Here is a 23,292-nt window from a genome sequence, read left to right on the forward strand (position 1 = left end):
AAGTTCCCACCTCTAGATCCATCCCTTCCCAGAGGGCCTCTATGGAACCCAACTTGGATAAAAGATCCAAGTCCTGGATGACCATTCATTGTCCTTAGGATAAAGTCCCCAAAACGTTGTCCATCACAACCCACCTCTACCCTGCCTGGATAGAATGTGAGTCAGGGAGAAATGTAGGCAGAGCCCTAAAATGCCAGTTAGGTCCCTTCTATTGTCAGGTATTTACACTATCAGGTGTCACTAAACCCACCCCTCTGCTCTTGTATCAGTCTTGTTTTGAGAAATCTGATATTTTGGACTCTTCATTTTTTTGATAGCAGTTCCACTGACATAACATTTATATACCTTAAAATGCAACCATTACAAGGGTACATCTCAATGATTTTTATTAAATTTACAGAGCTGTGCAGGTATTTTTCCAACCCAGTTTTACATTTCTTTCCCACCAAAAGGTCCCTTAGGCCCCTCTGGAGTCACACCCCTACACCCAGGCAACCACCTGAGACCTATCCACAGCTTTGCTTTCCTGGGTATCTCATATTCATTGAGTCATGCGACACGTGGTCTGTTGGTATGAACTCCTTTTGTTTAGCCCAGTGTATAGTGTGTGAGGAATCCATTCCTTTTTATTGGTAAGGAATGTTCCATCATATGGATACTTTGCTTATCCATTCATCAGTTGGGTTGTTTTTAGTTTTAGGCTATTATTAAAAAAAATGCTCTTCTTAATAGTCCTCTGCAAGTCTGTATGTAGACATATGTTTTCCCACCTCTTACATATCCAGGGATGGAATTTCTGGATCATATGGCAAGTTTATGTTCAACGCTTTTGAAAACTGTTCTACAGTGATTGATTTTATTCTCCTCACTTCCATCTACCATGTAATGTACAAAAGTTACAGCTTCCTCACATCCTTGTTAACACCCTCTTTTGCCTGTCCCCCCCTGCCCCCCCGCCCCCATTATAATATCCATTCCCGGGAGGGAGCCTGAAGTAGTTAGCTTTCTGTGGTTTTAATTTGCTTTTCTATAATGACTACTGGTGTTGAGTACCCTTTCAGGAGATTATTTGACATTTGCGTATCTTTTTTGGAGAAATGTCTGTTCAAATATTTGGCCCATTTTTAAAAATTGGGTTGTTTATTCTCTTACTCTCAAGTTGTAAGGATTCTTTATCCTCCATTCATATCAGATGTGTGGCTTGCAGATATCTGTAGGTCTGCGGTTTATCTTTTCATGTGCTTAATGGTGTCTTTTGATGCAAAAGAAGTTTGTAATTTGGATGATGTCTACTCTATCAATTTCTTATATGTCATATCTAAGAATATTTTTGACCTTAAATCTAAGAATTCCTGGCTGAGGCCAAGATCATGAAGACTGTCTCTTAGGACTGTCTAGAAGTTTTACATAGTCTTACCTTTTCCATTTAAGTTAACTAATGATCTACTTTGAGTTGCTTTATGTGTCTCTTGAGAGCTAAGGGTCTTAATTCATAGTTTATGATGATGAATGTACAATTATTCTCACATCATTTTCTATAAGAACTACCCTGTACCCATTGACTTAATTTGGCATTTGTGTTGAAAAATCACTTGAACACAAGGATACGGGTTTATCCTTATCCTTGTAATTCTGTTCAATTTATCTGTATTTTTATCTTTACACAGGTAGTCCACGGTTCTGATTACTGCAAATTTATAGTAAGTTTTGAATTCAGAGTTGAAGTCTCTACTCTTTTCTTCCTTTTCAAAATTGTTGCTGCCTTTCCAAAATCAGTATGTCAATTTTTCCAAAACAACTCTGTTGGGTTTTGGTAAGGATTTCACTGAATCTGTAGATGATTTTGCAGAGACCTGCCATTATTATAACACCAAATCTTCTACTCCATGAAGAAGGAGCATTCTCCATTTCCTTAGATGTTTCCTATCTGTTCTAAGCAGTGATTTTATAGTTTTCAGTGTAAAAATTTTATACATATTTTGTTAAATTTATTCCTCATCTTTATACTATTTTTGATGCTATTTTAATGCAATTGTTTTCTTAATTTCACTTTCAGATTTTTCATCTCTAGTAAAAAAAAGTACAATTTCATTCTTCCTTCTCAATAAGAGTGTCTTTAATATCTTCTCTTCCTTATCTCCTCCTCCTCTTCCTCCTCCTCCCCCTCCCCTGTCCCCTCCCCCTCCTCCTCTTCCAGTCTTATTTCCCTGGCTGGAAACACTAGTTAAATGTCAAATGGAAGTGTAGGGAGGGCTATCCTTGCCTTGTTCCACCTTATGGAAAAAGTTCCTCCTCTTTCCCCATTGAGTATGATGTCAGCTATAGATTTTATGTTAATGTCCTTTGACAGGTTGAAGAACCCCCGAGTGGGTCTTGAATTTTTCCCCAAGATTTTCCTATTTCTATTGATATGATCATATAGTTTTTCCCCCCCTTTCTAATTTTGTGCTTTCTAATAAGATAACATATTATATCGTTCATTGGAGGTTAACCCAAACTTTGATTCCAGGGATAAATCCAACGTGGTAGTGGTACATATCTTTTTTTTTTTATTTTTATTTTAATTTTATTTTTTGATACTGGGAATTGAGCCCAGCAGCATGCTATCCGCAGTCAATTTTATTTATTTATTTTTATCCTGAGATAGAGTCTTGCTAATTTGCCAGGGTCTTGCCTTCCCCAGGTACTGACCATCACACTAGCTTATCATTGTGCAGATTTTTCCATTTATTTAGTCACTTTCTGACTTATTTGTGTCTGTGTGTCATTCCTCGCCCTCCTGAGCCTCCCTGCCAGAATGTCATGCATGAAACCAGAGGCCTTTCTCAAGGTCCCTGCATGCACCAGTCCTAGGATGTCATGAAACCAGAGGCCTTTCTCAAGGTCCATGCACACACCAGGTCCCAGGATGTATCTGCCAATGAATAAGTGAATGAGGAAATGAAGGAAAGAATAAAGCCAAGGTCACAGGAGGAGGGGAGCACTCTCACTTGGATAACCTGTGCCTAAATTTAGTACCTGTGCCTAAATTATAAATGTGTTCCCAGGGTGGGAGATGAGGAAATCAAGGAGAAATAATATTCAGAGTTCAATGGTGCAGAGAGCCGGCCTTCACTGCACGTTGCCATTAGTGAGTAACTCTGATCAAGGGGATAGGTCTGGAAGTGAAAATGTGATGTCACCGCTTTGCTCTCATGACTCAGAAACGCAGATATATCACCCCCTTTAAAGATAAGTCTGGTGAGCGCATCAAAGGACATATATTGTGACCAAGCTCACCCTCCTCACCCCAAGTGGAGCCTGCCTCCCTTTAAACTTAGTCCAACAGACTTGAGATGCTTCTGCATTTTCCTGGCTCTGGAGAACCTACACGGGCGTAATTATGTCATTAAGTTATTATAAACAATTAACGCCAGAGATGGTTGGTTGGGAGTCAGGCAGAGAATCCAAAGCCCCACTCCTTTTTCCTTTTTCTTTCTTAATGTGAGTACACATAATGTTAGCATCAGTGCAGCCTTGGCTAACTATCAAAATTATTTGTATGCTGACTCAATTAAAATTTAGGGCAGTTACGCATAGAAATGATCTCATTATGTGACATACACGGTTTAAATGGAAGCCTTGTACTGAAAGCACTTCAAATGTTTTTCTTCGTTCATTCACTCACTCAACCACTCAAAGTTTCTTTTCTGGTTTGATTTCCTCTATCAGGGGATGCAGTGATGAGGACACTAAGTCCTCCCCCAGGAGCTTGGAGTCTAGACAGGGAGCCAAAGTCTTCACATTTCTACAAATGCAAGCCAACCAACTGCTGCCGTCTGCTGGGTCTGGTGATGATTCCTAGTGGAGAAGTTGTGGGTAGGTGGAGGGGTGATTGCAGACTCCCAGGTGACCCCTTTGGAGGACAGGTTCTTTGCTCTTGGTGGAGGTGTCTGGATGTCAGAAAAGGGTTTGGATGCTAACCCTTCCTGGGAGGGTGATTTGGCTGTGGCCTCTGCACTCCTGTTTATCCCATGCACCTTGGTCTCCCTGACTCTGTCTGACCTCCACGGTATCATTACCTACCAAACAAAAGACTCAACCAATCAGCCCTTTCCTCCCCAGATCCTCACCATCTGGGGCAAATGAATCCACCCAAGCTGTTACCTCATCCAGACTAACTAACGGGACCAAACTACAGGAGTCAGGGATTTGAAATGGTGGGGTGGAGGGGGCCAGTAGAGGATTGACTTCTATAAAAGCTCCCAGGTGGTGGCAATGAGCTGCCAGGGATGAGAAGGAGAATTGTATTAATCTAGAGTAATCTCTTGGGTCCCTTCCGGCTCTGTGCAGACATTCAAATATGCAAGACATCACCCAAGAAAGGGTCATGGTCGCAAATTACATTTCCATGGCTGAAAGGAGTTTCTAATACTTTGCCTTTGATAATGTCTTATGTTTTTCTAAGTGCTTTCAAATTCATTAAGGGAATGATCTTTAAATACTAATATTATAGCAAGGTAGGTATTTGAGGCACTTTATGCATGAAACATTTTCTGGCTGAAAAAAAAAATTTTTTTTTCCAAAAAAGGACAGTTCAGAGTCTCTCCCAAGGTCACCAGCTATTTAACCACATGCTGGGAACAAGGCACAGACAGGTTGCTGACCTCAGCCCAGAGACACCTCTTGGAGCTCTAACTGCTCCCTGGAGCTAGGAAGCTTCCAGACAATTTCCCCAAGGAGAGATGGGGGGGCGGGGTATGGCATGTCTCCCTGAGAGTCTGGTAGACCAGAAAGCCAGGCTTCACAGAATTCCAGGCAGAGCCCTGTCACTGGGCCATCTCTGTCACACAGTGTGAGGAGCCTTATTCTGCCCAGTGGGCACTCGCCAGCAGTCAGCTCTGACAGGGGATCAAAGACAGCTTAACCCCGAGGACGTGGCATGAGCGACCTCCCTCCGCGTCAGCCCAGCTCATGATCTAACAGGGAGAGACATGCTTGCCAGGGCACTTCACGCTTACCCCTTGGCTATTGGCTTGAGGCTGTCAGAACCCATAAAAGAGTCAGCAGTTCTGCCATGTAACTCAGAAACGCATCATTTTCTCCTAAGTATTAAGTTGTTGAGACTGATCAGCTCAGCACCGGATGTAACGGCTCAACTGGAGAAGCCTGAGTCTCCAGAGCTCCTTGGCACCCTCGGTCATGCTGCAAATGGTGGCGTCCAGCTGCTCCCAAACCGCAGTCCTTTGTGCTCTGCATGAGATAATCTGGATTCCAAATATCCCTGCTCCTCAACCTCATTCTGCAGGCACTCTGAGAAAGCAGGAGATGCTGGAGATCAGCTCAGCTCTCCCCCTGCAAGCAGCATCCCTGCTTGGGCTCAGTGTCCCCTCCCCTTCTCTCCCAGCATCACTGGCTATCTTGGATCAACAAGGCAGGTGTTAAAGTGAAAACAAGAATAATATCCATCTAGAACAATTTCTTGGGTCCCTTTGGCTCTGTGCAGAGATTCAAGTAGGCAAGGCATCACCCAAGATGATGATGGACCCTTCCTGGTTTCAAATAAAAGCCCCCATGCTGAGTTGGCATGTTTCTGGGACACCCAGCCCAGCCAGAGGCAGGGCAGGCTTTCTGGAGGAGACATCTGAGCAGAGCAGCAGGAACTCTGATCTCCAGCAGGGGAGGGGAAATTCATGTACAGCAGCCTCTCAGCTGAGGCCTCGCCCTGCTCCACGTGGTGCTGGTGAGTCTTCCCTGTGTCTGTAGGAGGCACAGGTACAAGTGTTTCTCCCCTTGCCAGGCTCTGGGGTGGGGCAATCTGGACTTCTCATATCTGAGGGAGGTAGGGTGATTTTGTGCGTAGGGACTTTCGTGCCCCTTTCTCTAGGACTGGACTCAAGAAACTCTGAAACCTGCCTGTAGGCCCTTCAGAACTTTTGCCTGGACCTTCTGGGCTCTGAGAATATATGCCTGGGCATTCAGGATGCCACATGCATCCTTGGCGGAGGCCTGTCCCAGCCCAACTAGCTTTCCTGAGAGAGTGGATACAGGTCCCTGAGATTCCAATCCACCATGCTCCACAGTGGGGTACAGCCCACTTTCCATCTACAGCTAGACTTCTAGAGAGTTGTTCTTCCGGGTAAGAGGTGAGGGGGACGTTCCAGATTGTGGTGATTGTGGTCAGTCCCCACATCTGTGCACCTGGATCTGGATGAATAACAGGCACTGAAGGCTTTTTTGTTAAACAAAAAGTGTCATTTTAAGAAATGGAATTCTCATATTCATTCACCACTAGATAGTAAAAGACCCTGGGCTTACGTAATAGTTTATATGGTCTTCTGATAACACAGTGAGGATTGACTGTGGCTCCTTCCCCAACCAAGTCTATATCTCCCCAGGTGGGGGACCCAGTTTCTTCTTCTCCAGATACCTGTCAGAGAGTGGCACAGGATGGAGCAAAGGAAGGCGTGAAAGAGTTGGCTCATGCTCTGAACAAGGCCTGTCAACCAGCAGGGGACAGTTGGGGCAGCACAAGTGCTGCCCTGTACTGGAGAATATTGACCTGGCCACCATGAAGACAGTGATAGAAACACAAGGAGAAGCAGCGAGAAAAACCAAATTTCTTTTCAATTCTTTTATATACAGAAGAGAGTAAAAGGGTAATTTTGATGTGCTTGATTTCTACCAGCCATGGGCCAAGCCTACTCCAGGCTCTCCGGCTCCCTGTGGGAACCCCGATGTGCCTGTAGTTTCCACCAAGGCTGGGGCTGCCTGGGTTAGAAGAGGTTCATCCAGGTGTCTTAGAAGTCAGAGGAGAGTCAGAGAGGACTGTGGGATGGGCAGGGACCCTCTTACCAACAGTGCCATCTGGAGCTGTAGACAATCTGTCAAGGTGGACCCAAAATCAACTATATGCCTGAGCATTCAAGATGGGTACAAATGCAAATGGAATGACACAGAAATCAAGTTCACATGGTTGTCATAAGAGGGTGGGAATGTGTTGGGCAGAAAGGTACCACAAACTGACAATGAGTGTAGAGCTTCCTTACAACTTACCGTAAAGAAGTGATAAAAGTTTAAGGAGATGGATTTGCTAATTACCCTGTGGATCACCACCCAATGTATGCGTGAATCAAAACATCACATTGCATCTTATAAATATGTGCAATATTAAGGGTCAGTTTAAAAAGCTGAACATATGCACAGGCCTTTGGAATTTGGATGCAATGGAAGGGTATTATTCTTCCTACCATACATGATTTATTAGTTTCATCTGATTATCTGAATAAATTCATTTTAACAAAGTTAAAAAAAAATAAGGACATAGAGTATCTTTCTTTGTTTTTGGTCCTGGGGATTGAACTCAGGGGCACTCAACCACTGAGCCACATCCCCAGCCCTATTTTGTATTTTATTGAGAGACAAGGTCTCACTGAGTTGCTTAGGGCCTCACTAAATTGCTGAGGCTGGCTTTGAATTTGTGATCCTCCTGTCTCAGTCTCCTGAGCTGCTGCATAGAGTGTTTTTTACTTTTTATTTATTTATTTTTGTGGTGCTGGGGATTGAAGCCAGGGCCTTATGCATGCGAGGCAAGTACTCTGTCAACTGAGCTATATCCCCAGCCCAGAGTGGTTTTGACCACAAAACAAACAAACAAACAAAAACCAGTATCTTACAAAGCTGGGAACACAAACAGGAGACCTATTCCCAGATGCAGGAAGAGTGTCCTTGGGTGTCCCCAAGTTCTACCCTGAACCATACAAATGTGGCTGGCTGATAGGGTCACATGGAGAAAGGGCCTTTTCTGGAGGGTCTTTTTTAAGGAGGCTTGACCTCCTCTACCCCTCTTCTGAAGATGAAGGCTATGTGCCTACTTACTTTCCAAACCCAAGGAGCCATTGCAAAATAAGCCAGCTCATTCCTGAGTGTTCAATGGTATGACGCCTGAATAAGGAGGCCAATTCCCCAGGCTGAGAATTTTTCAGAAGGCTCAACCTTCAGACTTGCCTTAGGTCCACTCTGTGGGGCCACATCTCTGCAGTCAGATGTGACCTCCGTATTTCAGGGCTGTCCCTCGGCTCAGGTCACAAAGCAGTCTGCTTGGTTAAATCCAGGCCGAGACAGCACCGTGGAGCTTTTATCATTACTCTCTGGGTACTACTATTTAGAAATGAAAAAAAAAAATGCATAAATGGCCCCGAGTAAATATCATCATTATTTATTAATATTTTATCATGGCCTTCTGAGTAAGCTTTAGAGTTGCTAACTGGGGCAGATATTACTGGCAACTCCAGTAAGCCAGACACTGCCTCCTGAGAAGATGGGGCCTGGCAGAAGATGCTGGGAGCTTGGGTAATAAGGTAAATTCTCCTGTTCCAAAGGAGACAACTGGTCCTAATCAGGAAAAAAAAAAATCCAATAATAGGTAACATTTTATAAAGCGGCTCTGTATAAGCACCAGACAGCGCTGACATGGGCTTCAGTGAAAGGGGGCCACTCTATTTCTTAGGGAATCTTAGAGGCTTTAATGACTAGGTAGGAATCCTGGTTCATTAGCACATCCATTGTTGGAAACGGAAATGTGGCTGCTCAGCCAAGCAGCTTTCTCTAAGTTTACTCGCTGTGTCCTTGTTTACAAGGTAATTGTTGCCAGAATCTTTGGTGTTTATAAATTGCTGCTAGCTTTTCCAACAAGTGACCATGGAGTCACCGTAGGCGAGGCAGCCATGAACAGGAGGAGCAGGAGAGGACAATGAAGGGCAGACGTTGGCCTATGCATGAAGGAAATCCAGGAGTCACGAGGAGTCTCATCAGACAGGCAAACATCCGGGAAATGGGGAACAAAATGGCCAACCTTCCCTAACCCATAGATGATCATAGCTCCCTAAGAAAACTGTCACTTGAAATCAAGCAGATAAGCTTCAGGAACATGGGGCTTGGGATGTCAGACTGTCCCTCTGCCATAGTTAATCCCTTAAGGGAACTACTGGTTCCAGACCACTGAAACCATGTCACAACCACCCCTGTGACCAGGTCATCACAACCCTCATGTACAAAATGCACTAAGGGATAATTAACCACTTCAGGGGATACAAGAGACTAGAACAAAGACAAAGGAACTCAAACCTTGTAAAAAAACCCAGTTCTGTAAGGACGGTGCTGTTCTCTTTGGAGATGGTCCAGGGTACTCAGCGCCTGTAGTGTTCATTTATTTCTCTATTTTATTCAGATGGATTCCCGCCTACTACTATGTGTGACTCCTGTGAAGTCCTTCCTGCAAGACTGCAGCAGCTTGGGCTCTACCAGTAGGTCTCCTTCCCTCTGTAGCAACCCTGGCACCTCCCTTCCCCTCTGCTAAGGAACAGGAAGGATGATTTGGTAAGTGAAGGCTATCATTTCCTGAGTACTGGAAAATGAGTCGCCTCTCAACTGTCACGGCACCACCTGAGAGGTCCGGTTATTATCCTTGTGTTTGAAGCAGGAAAACCAAGCTTTAGAAACATTAGCTCAATCCTCTCAGCTTCCACCCTGGGGTCTTGCTTACTCTCCTGCTCAGGTGTGTTGTGCAGGTACACCTACCCCTGCAGGTAAAAAAGATGATGGCTTTGACCCTCTCCCTATGGCAAATCTATCCTGGTTTTTACCCCAAACATTTTTACTTGCTTTTAGTTTCCCAAATACAGTGTGGAATTTCACGTTCCCATGCCTTTGTATTTGCTGTTCATTTTGTTTTAAATCTACTAAGAAAAAATATCATAACTCAGAAATAAATTAAAAAGATGATTATATGTCCCCTTAAGGCCAGGGTAGGACAGTGGTCAGGACTCCAGCCTGCAGGCCAAATCCAGCCAACCACCTGCATCTGTAGTAAAGTTTTATTTAAACATAGCTACATTTTAATATTGTCTAGGGCTGAGTTTGCCCTACAGTGGCTGAACCAAGACATACCTTATGGCCCACAGATTTGAAAATATTTACAATGTGGGCCTTACAGAAATGGTTTCCTACCCCTGTTCCAAGAGGACTGCTTTTGATTTTGTATTTACTATTGACCAGGTCCTGTTTGCTAAGGTAAACCCCAAACTTAGAGTTCTGACAAAGAGAAACGCTGATAGGAAAGAACAGGAAGAGTTAGTTGTGTTTTTATTGCCTTGCAAGGTCACCCAGCTTCGCTGTCACCTGAGTTCTCTCTCCTCTGCATTCCTTTGTATTTCAGAAAATCTCAATTCTCATGTTCTCTCTTTTTTTTTTTTTTTTTTAACTGATTTTTTTCATCCTGCTGCCTCTTTTAGGAAAAAAGTTATGGAGTGTGCTATCTGCCACTCACACACACGCATGCTCAAACACACATATTTTGAGAATTTTATTTTGACCAGCTCTTCTGTCCACTTTCCATGACACTTCATGACACAGCTGGTTGTCTCCTTCTTGGGGACATCTTCCCTGATGGCATTGCTCCATCCTGTCCTTGCTACTGGCCGCCCTCTCTGCACCCGCACAAGTCTGAGCATGCTTTCTCCAGCACCGATTCCAGTTTGTGAGCTGAGAACATCTGCAGCTGCACGGGGTCCACAGGTCTGGGAGGAGAAAGAGTGTTTGAGTATATACAGAGGGTGGGCCCGGGTGGCACTGGGGGCCCAGGACTTGGTGAAACACCAAGTTGGACTTTGACCACTTTACTCCTGACTTTCTTCATCTCAAACACCTAATCTCCAACTCTTCAGGACTCTCAAGAGGCCTGCAGGGCTCTCATGGCCACGGCAAAGCTTTGTGTGGGAAGTAGAAATCAACACCTGGCCTTTCGTCTCTACATAATACATATCTGCATTGGCAAGTTCATTTTGCATGAATGGAAATCCTCCAGAAGTTATTATCTTCTGGGATTAGAGTGGTTTTCTGGCAGGTCATGTTCTTGGCATCACTTAGGAAAGACTTAGTTTTCAGTCGTATTCTTCTTTCAGCTGTTCAAAGTTATTATCCCTCATTCTGCCCATCCAGACCCTAACCTGCCACCAAGGTGAGGCAGGACGGCTTGTTGTCACAGCTAGCTCCTTTCCCCTGGGAGTGCAGGGTGCACTGAATAGAAAAAAAGAGGTTCTTTGGCCCTCAGCCTCCACCCAATTCCTGACTCTTCTTCTTGGACTTCAGACAAAGTTTCAAATACTATCATTCAAAGGATCCCTTCAGTCCATGAGAGATGTCAACAGGATGAGAGGCAGGAAAGTCCAAGAAGGTCTTGAGGAGAGATACCATGATGCTAGGTGGTTGTCCTCTGTCCAGAAGTCAATCATGAGCGCAGTGATGGGAAAGCATGAATACTCACTTCCAATAGCATACATTTTCAAATCTTGTTAGAGAAGGACGTCTGAACTTCCGTCAGGTAGGAAAGAGCAAAAGATAAATAGGTATTTGTTGCATTGATTCTGGGGTCCTGTCACCTTGCAATTAGATTCAAACATGGGGCCTTCCAAATGTCTGAGCAAGCGTTTTAAAAACTTTGCAGATCCACGGATTTCAGGTCTGGCCATTCCACACCCTCAGGACTCACTCACTCCTGCAGCCATACACTGGACCCCCACTGGGATGCCAGCTACGATTTCCTTGGAGAATCTATGTGCTGTAGAGAAAGTCACTAACGGCCGTTTCTTGAATAAATACGTGGATTATTCCTGTTGCAAAAGGATTTCCATTTTATAAAAGGAACATGGGCTTTTTGCCTAGACTACATTCCATCTGCACAATCTACAAGTAATTGGATCCTGACTCAACAACAAGGAGCGAGCATATCCCGAGTGTCAAGTGAGGAAAACAGTAGACCACAGTAATGATGGACAGCCAGACTTGACAAAAATCCCTGGGACCCTATGTGTGCCAGAATGAAGGGTCTGGGAGGGTGGTGGAGAGGGTGGCTATGCAGAATGCACCTGTGTGTGGGCACATGGGCACTTGTCGTCAACATATGGAACCATTGAGGGGATTTCCACCAGCACAGGGGTAGGGCAGCCAGGCTGGCCCCAGGCCTTAGGTAGATTAGGGTGTTATATATGTGGCATGACTTGGAACATAATATAGAGCTCTCGTATGAAATTATGCCTCCTCACCTGCTACTGAGTGCTACCTTCATATATCAGAGGAAAGACATTCAATCCTCAGGAAATTTCTAAACAATTTCTCAGAGAGAAGAAAAACAGTGGAACTCATGCTGAGTTGCCTAGGACGGACAGCAGATCCTTTCTGAGGCTGACTGAGTGGTACCCATATGGGTGGAGGGGCAGAGGGCCCTGACCTTGGTACCAAGACAGAAAGGAGAATGCGAGACAATCCAAAGTAGTCTTTGCTAGTTGACCCTAAATTAGAGCAGGAGAAATCCCTTTGAACTTGAAATGGGTGTTTTAAGTTTAAAAACGTTTTTGGGGGGAGACAGTACACAGAGAAATGAAACCGCCAAGTTCAGCCCATCCAACCTCGTGGAACTAGACTGAAACTTTTGGTTTCTGTTAGGAGCCATCCATGGGTTGCATGGGGGTCACGGCTCAAGGAAGCCTCATGAACAGAGACATCTGGTGTCTGGGAATGGACAGTGGACATTTCCTCTGGTCAATTGCCCAGGGACAATGTGAATCTCTTTTTGGCTTTGCCGTGGCCCACACAGCACCTGAGATGGGTGTGATTTGCCAAGATGTCAATCAACCTGCTGACTGCAAGACTCTGCCCTTGAAACCTTATCCCTGCCTTTGATGTACCCCCTTAAATAAATCACCAAAGCCATTTTCCCTTTGTCTAGTTCGTTCTGGAACCCAAGTGGACTAGATTTATTAGAGGCTTCCCATTCTATAAATCTATTTCTGAGTGTTTATGCTTGGTTGCTGACTAATTTTCTGAGATGGTATGTTTTAGGGTGGCTTGGACTCCCCTGGGCAGGAAGAACCCTGCAAAGAGACATTGTCCCCCTGAAAGGTTTCTACTGGAAAGGTGAAAGTCAAAAAATGTAGAGCCACAATCCACCTTGATCACTGCCATTCCAACTGTGAGAGAAGACTGAGAGTCAAAGCTCTCGAACTTGACCGCAACTCATCAGCATTGCCAGTCTAGGAGACACAGCCAGGACACAACACCTGAGCCATCAGGCTTTCTTTCTACCCAGGTGAGAACCAATGTTAATTCATCAGAGCATTCTTCCTTCTGAACCAATAATAAGCCTCAGAATCTTTCTTAACTCTGCTCTCCAGGCTGCCAGAATTCATTGACTGGACTCTGCGCTTGGATTCCCAAATCTATTTTCCCTTCTTAGTCAGAAACAATAAAGAGTTTTCACATATAAATTCTTCAAAGCTTCCATCTCTATGCTTTTTTTTCCCTCGTGAAGAGGCAATTCAGGATAGGGTACTTGAGTAGATATTCAGTAGACCTGTGAGTATTTGATGAAAATTCATGTGAAAACAAGAACACGCAATTGACCTACTAACAACAATCCCTGAGAGTAAGAGGAAAGGATGCATTGCCTGGAGATCATAAGAGTGTATTGGCGACGATTGCTCCTTCTCTGTTGCGTCTGGAAGGAAAGCGATCCACGGAGGCCTTATCCACACAGTGCTCCTGCCATGCTCAGCAAGAAGGAAATGCAGTCTGTAACTCAGTGATGAGTTGCGGGTAGCCACTCCCCCAATCTGCAGAATCCTGGGGAGTTGCCCCATCCACACCAGGTGACTCACCTTTGCTCACTCTCTGGTTGAGGCTTCCAGAAGGATGACTGGAGCCCAGGAGGATGGTGCACTTTGGACCATCACCTTGAAAACAGTCATTGCTCCAAACTACAGGAGACTCAAGTTCAGCAGTCCTGAAAAACCTGCTCGGGGCCTTCAATTCTCTTAGACTCTGCATCCCTAGGAATGACCTTGTTTAATCATTTCTTGTTTAACAAGGAAAAGTTCAAGAACGAAATAAATTTTTTGTTCTTGTTTTTGGTTCAGTCAGAGTTTTGGTTAGTGTGTTTTGTGAGAAAACCATCAGGAAAAACAGTTCTGTTCAAAATGTGTAGGATTCTCGGGAGAAAACAGAATCTGGGGCCCCTTTTAAGAAAATAAAACCAAACTTCAGTTGAGCTGTGAAATCCTTCCCAGGAGAGAAAAGTTGTGAAAAGTAAAGATGAGAAAAGATATTTTTTCCAGTGTTTACTATCTCTTTGTTAGAAGAAAAGAAAAACACGGTGGCCTTGGCCTTAGGTGCTAGTTCGGGAAAGCTCATGCTATCAGCCTAGGTAGGGGAAGAAGATTGGTAGGTGCAGGGTCCCCATATTAGCCATTTTTCTAATGCCTGGATCATCTACAAAGTGATGCACACCTCTGTCCATTACCCACAATCCTCACAGTCACCTTCAAGGTCATGATTATCTCATATGTTTTAGGGGAACAGCATGAGGTGTTGAGAGATAAAGCCATTGGCCAAGAGTCACTGGGGAGAGAGGGAGGCGGGCTCCACAGAGGAACTTTTCAGCCCCAATTTTGGATAAACAAGGATTAATAATGGTCTGTTCTGAGTATTTGACTTCCGTTACTAAACTTACTTATTTCTTCATTCTCTCAATTTAGTAACACAATTTGATCTGCTCTGTTCAAATCATTTGTGTTGGTAGGGTCTAATTCCTGGCAGATCTGAGCAGTCAGAACTGGAAACATGGGCAATTGGAGCACATAACAAGAGTGTGGTACCCGGAGTGGGAAGAACTGGAGCATGGGTCACCGAAAAACGAGATGATGGTACCAGTGCCACCCACCCTTACCTACCCTTTACATTCTTTTTTTTTTTTTTTTTTTTTGGTACCAGGGAAGGATACTCAACAACTGAGCCACATCCCAGCTCCTTTTTTTGTTCTTGTATTTTATTCAGAGACAGGGTTTCACTGAGTTGCTTAGGGCCTCACTAAGTTACCAAGGCTGGCTTTGAATTTGCAATCTTCCTGCCTTAGCCTCCCGAGCCACTGGGACATATATTCTTATTCTAGCACCTTGTAATCCTTCTCTAACTTCCCTAAATGAAAATACCCAAAATAATTTGGGTCATTATATAAAATTCTAAATTCGAAAAATGGTATGATAGCTCATGAATTTTACAACTAATCCTACTGGCACAGAATAAACACCTTTGAAATGACAAGAATCATCTTTGCAGGCATGGGAAAATTAGAGATGGCCCAAGAAGAGAGAGCAGGGTTTGGTGTTCTGCCACCTCACCACGTCGCTTACATTCTGTGTATTGATTTGGAAGAGACTTCTGAACCTCTCCACTCACTTCTATGGATGGCAACCCAGCCTGCGAAGCCATGTGTGGTTTCAGTGAGCTGAGATGGGCTATTATATCTAAGAGTACCATATTGAACCAGGAAACGCAGATAATAGGGTTGCCCTTCAGAATGATCATTCATTCTGGATTCCTTTAAATGAGGGGCAGCTGCAAATTTAAAGTACTGCCTGGCAGACATACACATTGCCATTTCCAGTCCCATTCTGAAGAAACTGGAGAGTGGTGGGTTGAAAGCAGTCAGCAAGTCTGTCCCCTCCAGCCTTCTCACTGACTCTGGAAAAATCCAAACAGAGCTGAGTGACATGTGACAAGCTCCTGCAGTTGAGCACATGCGGGGCCTGTTGCCGCCTGGCCCACCCCATCTCACCACAAAATCCATAATATCAGCGACAGATCCTGCATAAGAGTCTCCACCCTCCCAGTGCCTCCCTGTTGTGGGTCCAAAAATTACTCTTGGGGAGTAAACTGTCAGCAAAGCAGGTTTTCTCCTTACGTAAGGCAAAAAAGTGAGGCTGCAAACCAAAAGGGCAAATGAGGATCTGATACCACCCAGAGCACAACCTAAGCCACGTGGTTCACACTAATGTCCCAGTCTCGATGATGCCCCCAAAGCAGATGGCATTTGTTAGACACAATCATTGTGCCCAGACAGCTCACATGATTCATTCCAAATGGCCAGCCCACTTGGAAGTGCCAAAGCCCCCTTCTGTCTGTGCTGCCCCAGAGCTGTCCATGCAGGGAGGACCTGATCCCCTCATTCGGGAGGACCAGCACAGCTTGGATCTGCTCTTCACATCCTCTGAGCTCTGTGCTGCATGCTGCAGAAGTAATGGTGCATAAAATAGGGTTCCAAATACACGTAAGGATGAGGCAGGTACAGATAGATCAATTCATTTTGAACAGCGTAACAGGGTCCATCTGTGTGGACTGTTATGTGACCCAGAGGAGAGACAAAGCTTAAGTGAGTTATCAGGGAAGAGAGATCAGAGGATTTGGCCACTGGCTTGAATCTCAGAGGATGAGGAATTAGGGTGCAGGGTAGTTTGACATCCAAGGAGAAGGTCTTTCAGATAGAGGAGAAGGTCTTTCAGGTAGAGGAGAAGGCATTGCAAAGTTCTAGAAGCCAGAAAGAATATATTGTTCAAGAAACATTCATGACCCTTCCCCTGCTCCTGGGTAGAGACTCCCAGCATTCAACTTGACCTTGGACTGGGAAGGTGACCTGTCTGGGCTACTGGCATATTATTGGACATGATGCGAGCAGAAGCTTAATCTGCACTTGTGCAGTCATGCTTGGTCTCCTCCCTTTTTCCAAGATACCATGTGTAGGAAAGTTCTAGACCCAACAACAATAAAGTATGGGTACAGCAGACATGGACTCCATCTCAGCTGAGTTTGATCCAATCAGCCAGAACTCTCTCAAGTTAGTAAAATAATCATATGCATCTGAGAGATGAGTCCAAGTTCATATACTAATTATCTTTTGCTTAGAACTTCCAGGCTCAAGAAAAATCTCACAAGCTTTTACTTGAGATTATATTGGGTACCATAAAATAAATGCCAGTTACTGAGATCAGAAACATTTATTTGGCAAAGACTTTTTAAGCCTACCCAGTAGGCACACTGCATTGGCAGATCCTGGAAGACAAAAGTTGCCTCTCTGAGATAATCATTCAAAGGTGCAGATTTATGTGTAACTTTCTTTCAAGTGTACTAGCACCACAAATCTTGGTTGCGCTAACCTCACGGTAACCAATGTTGCCATGGGCTTTCCTAGTGTGAGATGGAGGTAGCCATTCCTAGGATCTCTAGACGTGAAAATGAAAAAGTCATCAGAGCCACTAAGGATATCCAGAGGGAACACACCCAACCAAATGCCGGCACCATCTTATTCTAGCAGAGATGGAGGGTAATTTTAAATGTAAATCTCTCAAGGCTTGATGGGGGATCCTCTGTGGTGAATGGAAGCAGAGCAGAGAGCCTGAGAGAGCAGGGCCTTGGGGTGGGGTGGGAAAGATACTGTTAGGGAGGGAGCTGGGGCAGATGTCACAGCCACACATCTTGGCCCATGTGCAGGATGTGTTTGTACAGGGAGCTTTGACTCTCTTTCCACTGGGAGGGCTTGGACTATAGTAGAAGCCAAGAGGTGTGATCATAAAAGCAGAGCAGTTCCCATATGGCTCTCTTGTGACATCTGCCTTGGGAGCCCTGAGATCTTTGGAAGCATCAGAGGGTCAGGGAGTGGTCTTGCTGTGGAGAAGCCCAGATCATAGGGAGAGGCCATGTTCTGGTCACAGCCTCTGCTTAGCTCAGATGACACCAGAGTCAACTGCCAGACCTGGAGTGACTCTACCTCCCAGGTACCAGTTCCCAGCCTTGCTGTATTTCTTTTCTTTCTTTCTTTCTTTTTCTTTTTCACTCTTTTTTTTTTTTTTAGTGCTGGGGATTTAACTCAGGGCCTTGTGCATGTGAGGCAAGCACTCTACCAACTCAGCTTGGTATTTCTAGAGAAGGTGCCAGACAATTGGACACGGGGACAAGCCATCCCAGTTATGGTCCTTCTAATCTGCACAATGCAGAAATACTGGCTGCTTTGCCTCAGTAAGTTTGGGGTTGTTTCAGTCAGCTGTTTTGCTGCTGTGACCAAAAACCTGACAAGAACAATTTTAGAGGAGGAAAACTTTATTTGGTCCTCACAGTTTCAGAGGTCTCAATCCATAGATAGCTGGCTCCATTGCTCTGGGCGCCAGGGGGAGGTAGAACATCATGGTGGAAGAGGGTGGTGGAGGGAAGTGGCTCAGGACAGGGTGCCAGGAAGCAGAGAGAGTGAGAGAGCTCCCCCAATCATCGACGAAATATAAACCCCCAAAGGCACATCTCCAGTTACATGCTATGGTTACCACCAAGTTAATCGCTACCAGGGGATTAATGCACTGATTGGATTAAGGCTCTCTAACCCAATCATTTCACCTCTGTGAATTTTGCAATGTCTTGCACATGAGCTTTTGGGGAATACCTCACATCTAAACCATAACAGGGATGCTTAGTCACACAGCAGTAGATAAGTGGAACAGGAGTGCTGTGGCCACCTGTGTAGGCAACAGTTAGCAAGGTGTCTGTCCTACACAGGCAGGAAGTGTCCCTATTGTCCAGTCCTGAATCAGAAACTAGCATGTGACAGAAGTGGGGGTCTGATTCACTCAACAGGACCTGGAAAGACACGCAACCCTTTAGAACAGTGCTTCTCAATTGAGGGTGATTTTGTCCCCCAAGGAAAATTTGGCAGCATCTGGAGACATATTTGATTGCCACAGCTTGGGGGAATTATGAAACTGTCATCTAGCGGCTAGGGGTCAGGGATACGTCAACCATCCTGCAATGACAGGATGCCCCCACAACAAAAAGCCCCCAAATCCACAATGTCAGCAGTGTTGAGGTTCAGAAACTCTCCTTCAGAGGACTGAAAACACTCGGAGCTGGATCATTTGCTAAGACTGTTCCATTTCACAGAGGAATGTCACCTGGGCCAGGAAGACAGAGCTATGACAAGCTATGATGGAAGACTCCTTTTCTTCTCTTTCTGGTATTGAATAAGTGAAGCAGCATCTGCAGACTGTGCCCAGCCCCCAACACCCCCTCTGATCCTGCCTTCTGCGACAGACTCTCTAAAGCAGAACAATTAGCCACCTGCTCTTAGATACTCTGGAGAACTCTTCTTTTGGAAAAAACACACACACATTTATATATTTATATTTATATTTATAGATAGATAGTGAATTTAAAGACAGTGTTTGATTCACAGGAAGCTGGTTCTGTAGTAAGCGCTATCAACTTTCCATGTGTCACTCATTTGTTTCTGTGTCAAGAAGCCATTGAGGATGGCGATTCACTTGTTTAGCCCTCTAATAATTGAACTCAGTGTGCCTGGCCCTGTGCTGGGTGCTGGGTGTTTTGAGTAGAAGGAGGTGCCAGGCAGACTGTCCTCCAAACTCCTGGGGTGTTTCAAGTGGCTCTTCGAGAATATCCTTTAGCAAGATTTATTCCCTGTTTCCCTTCAGCAGTAAGGAGGGAGTGTGGCTGAAAGTCCCCTTCATTTCTACAGTGAGGGCAGAGCCAGGGCTGATTTATGGACCTGCTCAGAGGTGCCTGCAAAAGTGACCCAGAAGGATGCACCCCCTGCCAGCCAGGCAGCATGGGGTCTCTGGTCAGAGGCGCTCAGTGGGAACCGAGGCAAGTGTCCAGACAGATTCCCAGCAGAGACTTCGGGAGCAGTGTGTGTGCGCAGTTGTGGTGAAGCCCATGCTAACATCATCCAAAGAAACACTGAAATCTTGCAAGACTTTGTCAATTTTTTTCCAAAATGATAAAAGCTTTTTTTCTCCCTTCAGATAATATGGAAAAATAAAGAAAAAATAGAGTATCCTATGGAAAAGGCAGGGGAAAGTAACTGACAACTGACAAGAACTACCTCAGCGAGGTGATCAAGGTGGACGTCTACCATGGCTTGAGGTGACATAATGAAAATGGCACTTGACCTCTGCTATCTTCGTCCCCAGACTGTGAATTTCAGTATTTATCACAAGGAAAACATGAGGCAAATCTCAGTTGAAGATCCTTCCCTTCTAGTGTCTGTTGTGTGTGATCCTACAATCTGTACACATGGGAAAAATAAGAATTCATACCCCATTTGAATCAAATGTATGATATATGATATGTCAAGATCATTGTAATGTTTTGAGCAACCAAAAAAAAAAAAAAAAAGATCCTTCCCTTCCTCCCTCCCTTCCTTCCTTCTTTTCTTTCTTATTGATGGAACCCAGGGGCATGTAATAACTGAGCTACATCCCCGGCCCTTTTAATTTTTTATTTTGAAAGAAAGGCTTGTCAAGGTGCCCAGGGTGGCCTCAAACTTATGATCCTCCTGCCTCAGCCTCACGAGTTGCTGAGATTATAGGCCACGGTGCCTGGCTTGAGGAACATTCTTCAAAAGATCTGATCAATTCCTCTCTGAAGTTGCCAAATTTATAGAAAACAAGGAAAGTCTAAGAAACTATCACAGCCAAGAAGGGGGACCTCAGGAGACACGGTGACGACATACAATATAGTGTCCTGGATGAGATTCTGAATCAAAGAAGAACCTTGGTTAAAAACTAAGAATAATGTATCAGGACTGGTTATTTAATTGTATCAAATGCGGTATAGTAATATGATTAATCATAGGGTAAACTTGGAGTAGGATTTGTGGGAGTTCTATGTAGAATCATTTCAAGTTTCTATGTAAATTTAAAACATTTTTTTAAGTAAGGATTTTTAAACAACAAAAAGACATGAAAATCATCCATAATTTTGTCTACTATGTAAAACTACTGTTACTAAAGTTTATTATCATCTTTTCATGTTTATAATTATTCTGTATGCATATATGTATATATTATATATATAACAATATACATTTATATATATATAACAATATACATTTATATATATATCTTATTTTTTTAACTCCAAAGAGAGTTATTCTTTTCCATTCTCTGGCTGTTCACCCTGTCCAGCATATATTACTACCATGTTCCTCATCCAAGGGTGTTAGGGTTTAGATATGAGGTGTCCTCCAAAAGCTCAACTATGAGACAATGCAAAAATGCTCAGAGGTGAAATGATTAGGTTATAAGAGCCTAAACCTAATCGGTGGATTAATCCAGTGATGGGGATGAATTTGGTGGCAGGCAGGGTGTGGCTGGAAGGAGCAGGCCACTGGTGGCATGCTTTTGGGGTTTATATTTTGCCCCTGATGAGCAGCACTCTCTCTCTCTCTCTCTCTCTGCTTCCTGGTTGCTATGTCCTGAGCTGCCTTCCTCTGCCTCACCTGGGCCCACAGCAATGGAGTCCACCAACCATGGACTGAACCTCTGAAGCTGTGAGCCCCAATACACTTTTCCTCCTCTGAATTGTTTGTTCTGGTCAGGTACATTGGTCACAGCAACACAAAGGCTGGCTAAAAGAAGGAGAAAGTGAAATAGACATGAGAAATACCTTAAAACCTCTGAAAGTCAGGCACACCTCATGAATTGGCCTGGGCCAAGGTAAAAATGCATGTTCCAAGTGAACATCGCTAGGCAAGAACTAGTTTAAATAAGATTAGAAGGATACATTCAGCAGAGGGGAGGCATGGAGAAGAGCCCAGGCCTGTTCCACCATGACACTGCCTCTCACTGCAAAAACACCCTCTCTTTCCATCTCACAGAAATCCTGCACAACAGACCCTACTGTCCCCATTTTCAGGAAAGAAAACTGAGGTTCTGAAGGATATTTGTGCCTTTCCCAAATCATACTCCACTCAGTCATCTATAGTATAGCAGCATCTACACATCCAAGTTCAACTCTAAAACTCGGGCTCTTTCTTCTGCATAATGCAGAATTGTTGCTTGGACCAGGTGAGAGTTCAAGGCCAGGTGGCCCTATGAGTAACCACTCTGAGTTACTAGGATAGCACCCATTAACTACATAATGTGTAACTAATTGCTTTTGCACTCTTTGAATATCTGCCTGGTATATGTGGCTCTAGGTATACCAAGACTTCTAAGCCTCTGTTTCAAGGTCCCTGTGGCTCCCAGGAAGCACAGAGCAAGGCTGGATGTGAAGATCCTCAGGTCCCAGCCCCAGGGCTGTCACTCTGTAGATCTAGTTTATGACTAGGAATTGTTTTCGCTTTAAGGTTCCCAGGTGATGCTGAGGCATACTCAGACTGGCAAACCACAGAGATGGACTGTCCCTTCCAGCTTTAAGATGCTAAGGGCAATTGATTAGCAAATTAAATCCCTGTAATTACTCTTCTCAAATCTCACTGTAATTCCAGAGGGCCTCTTCTGCTCTTCGTAATACCTTTTCCTTGGAGAAAGGTGATGAGGGAGGGAGAGAAAGAGAAAGAGAACACCACAGCCTGTTAGTTGCCTTTTGTCTTCAAAAAAGCATAAACAGGGCTGGGGCAGAGGGCTCGTCTGGCATGTGTGAGGCCCTGGGTTTGATCTTTAGCACCGCATAAAAATAAACAAGTAAAATAAAGGCACTCTGTCCATCTACAACTACAATAAAATAAAAATTTTTAAAAAAGAGAGCATAGGGGCTGGGGATGTGGCTCAAGCGGTAGCGCGCTCGCCTGGCATGCGTGCGGCCCGGGTTCGATCCTCAGCACCACATACAAACAAAGGTGTTGTGTCCGCTGATAACTAAAAAATAAAATATTAAAATTCTCTCTCTCTCTCTCTCTCTCTCCCTCCCCCTCCCTCTCTCTTTAAAAAAAAAGAGAGATTAAACAATCCACTAGGGAGAAACATCCTGTGATCTTTCTGTTCAGCTGCTTTGGTACAGACATGGTACCAAAGTTCCAGAGGCCATGTCCAAAGCTGGACTTTCTACCTTGAGCTCAAAGGAGCAGATGGTGTGGCTGTCGGTCACGCCCGTGGATACACGGCAGCTTTGCTGTGATGAGCCACTGCGTAGTGTGACACATTTTCTCCTAATAGAGCAGCATATGTGGGTCTGTGTCTGGTGGCCAGAACCCTCATCTCTGCCCCCTACCTTATTAGAAAAGAGCTCATAAAGCCCGCCCCACTGTCTGTTTGGAAGAAGCCAACAAGCTCCATGCCTGTTAAATTAGGGTAGCAACGGGCCAGGCCATGTGGGACAGGGAGGGCACAGCATCTGTACACAGACAACCTTCAGGCCTGGAGCAAGGACGGTCCACATTTCCTTTCTCTTCTCCAAGGTTGTGTTCCCCTGTTCTCAGGCAGGGAAGGTCCCCTGGGACCAGTGTGCAGGCCTGTGGAGTAGGGGCACCAGTCTTTGCACAGCTATCAACCTCATAGGGTTCCCACAAATAAGGTCCCCAGAAATACGTGCCTGACAGTTCTGCAAGGGCACCTCTCACTGACTGGATACAGATTGGGATCCATTACGCAGAGGACTGTAGGAAAGGGTTAGGAAAACCAGGCTACTCCTGCTTCCCGGAGTCCT

General features: G+C 44.7%; 1 protein-coding gene across 2 annotated transcripts in view; it reads right to left on the bottom strand.

The window, feature by feature from the left end:
- Clstn2 (calsyntenin 2) overlaps window positions 1–23,292 on the bottom strand; it is a 561,925-nt gene that overhangs the window by 163,005 nt on the left and 375,628 nt on the right. The gene's annotated exons all lie outside the window — the stretch shown is intronic.

This window comes from Marmota flaviventris, chromosome 8, assembly GCF_047511675.1.
Source record: "Marmota flaviventris isolate mMarFla1 chromosome 8, mMarFla1.hap1, whole genome shotgun sequence".
Taxonomy (NCBI): Eukaryota; Metazoa; Chordata; class Mammalia; order Rodentia; family Sciuridae; genus Marmota; species Marmota flaviventris.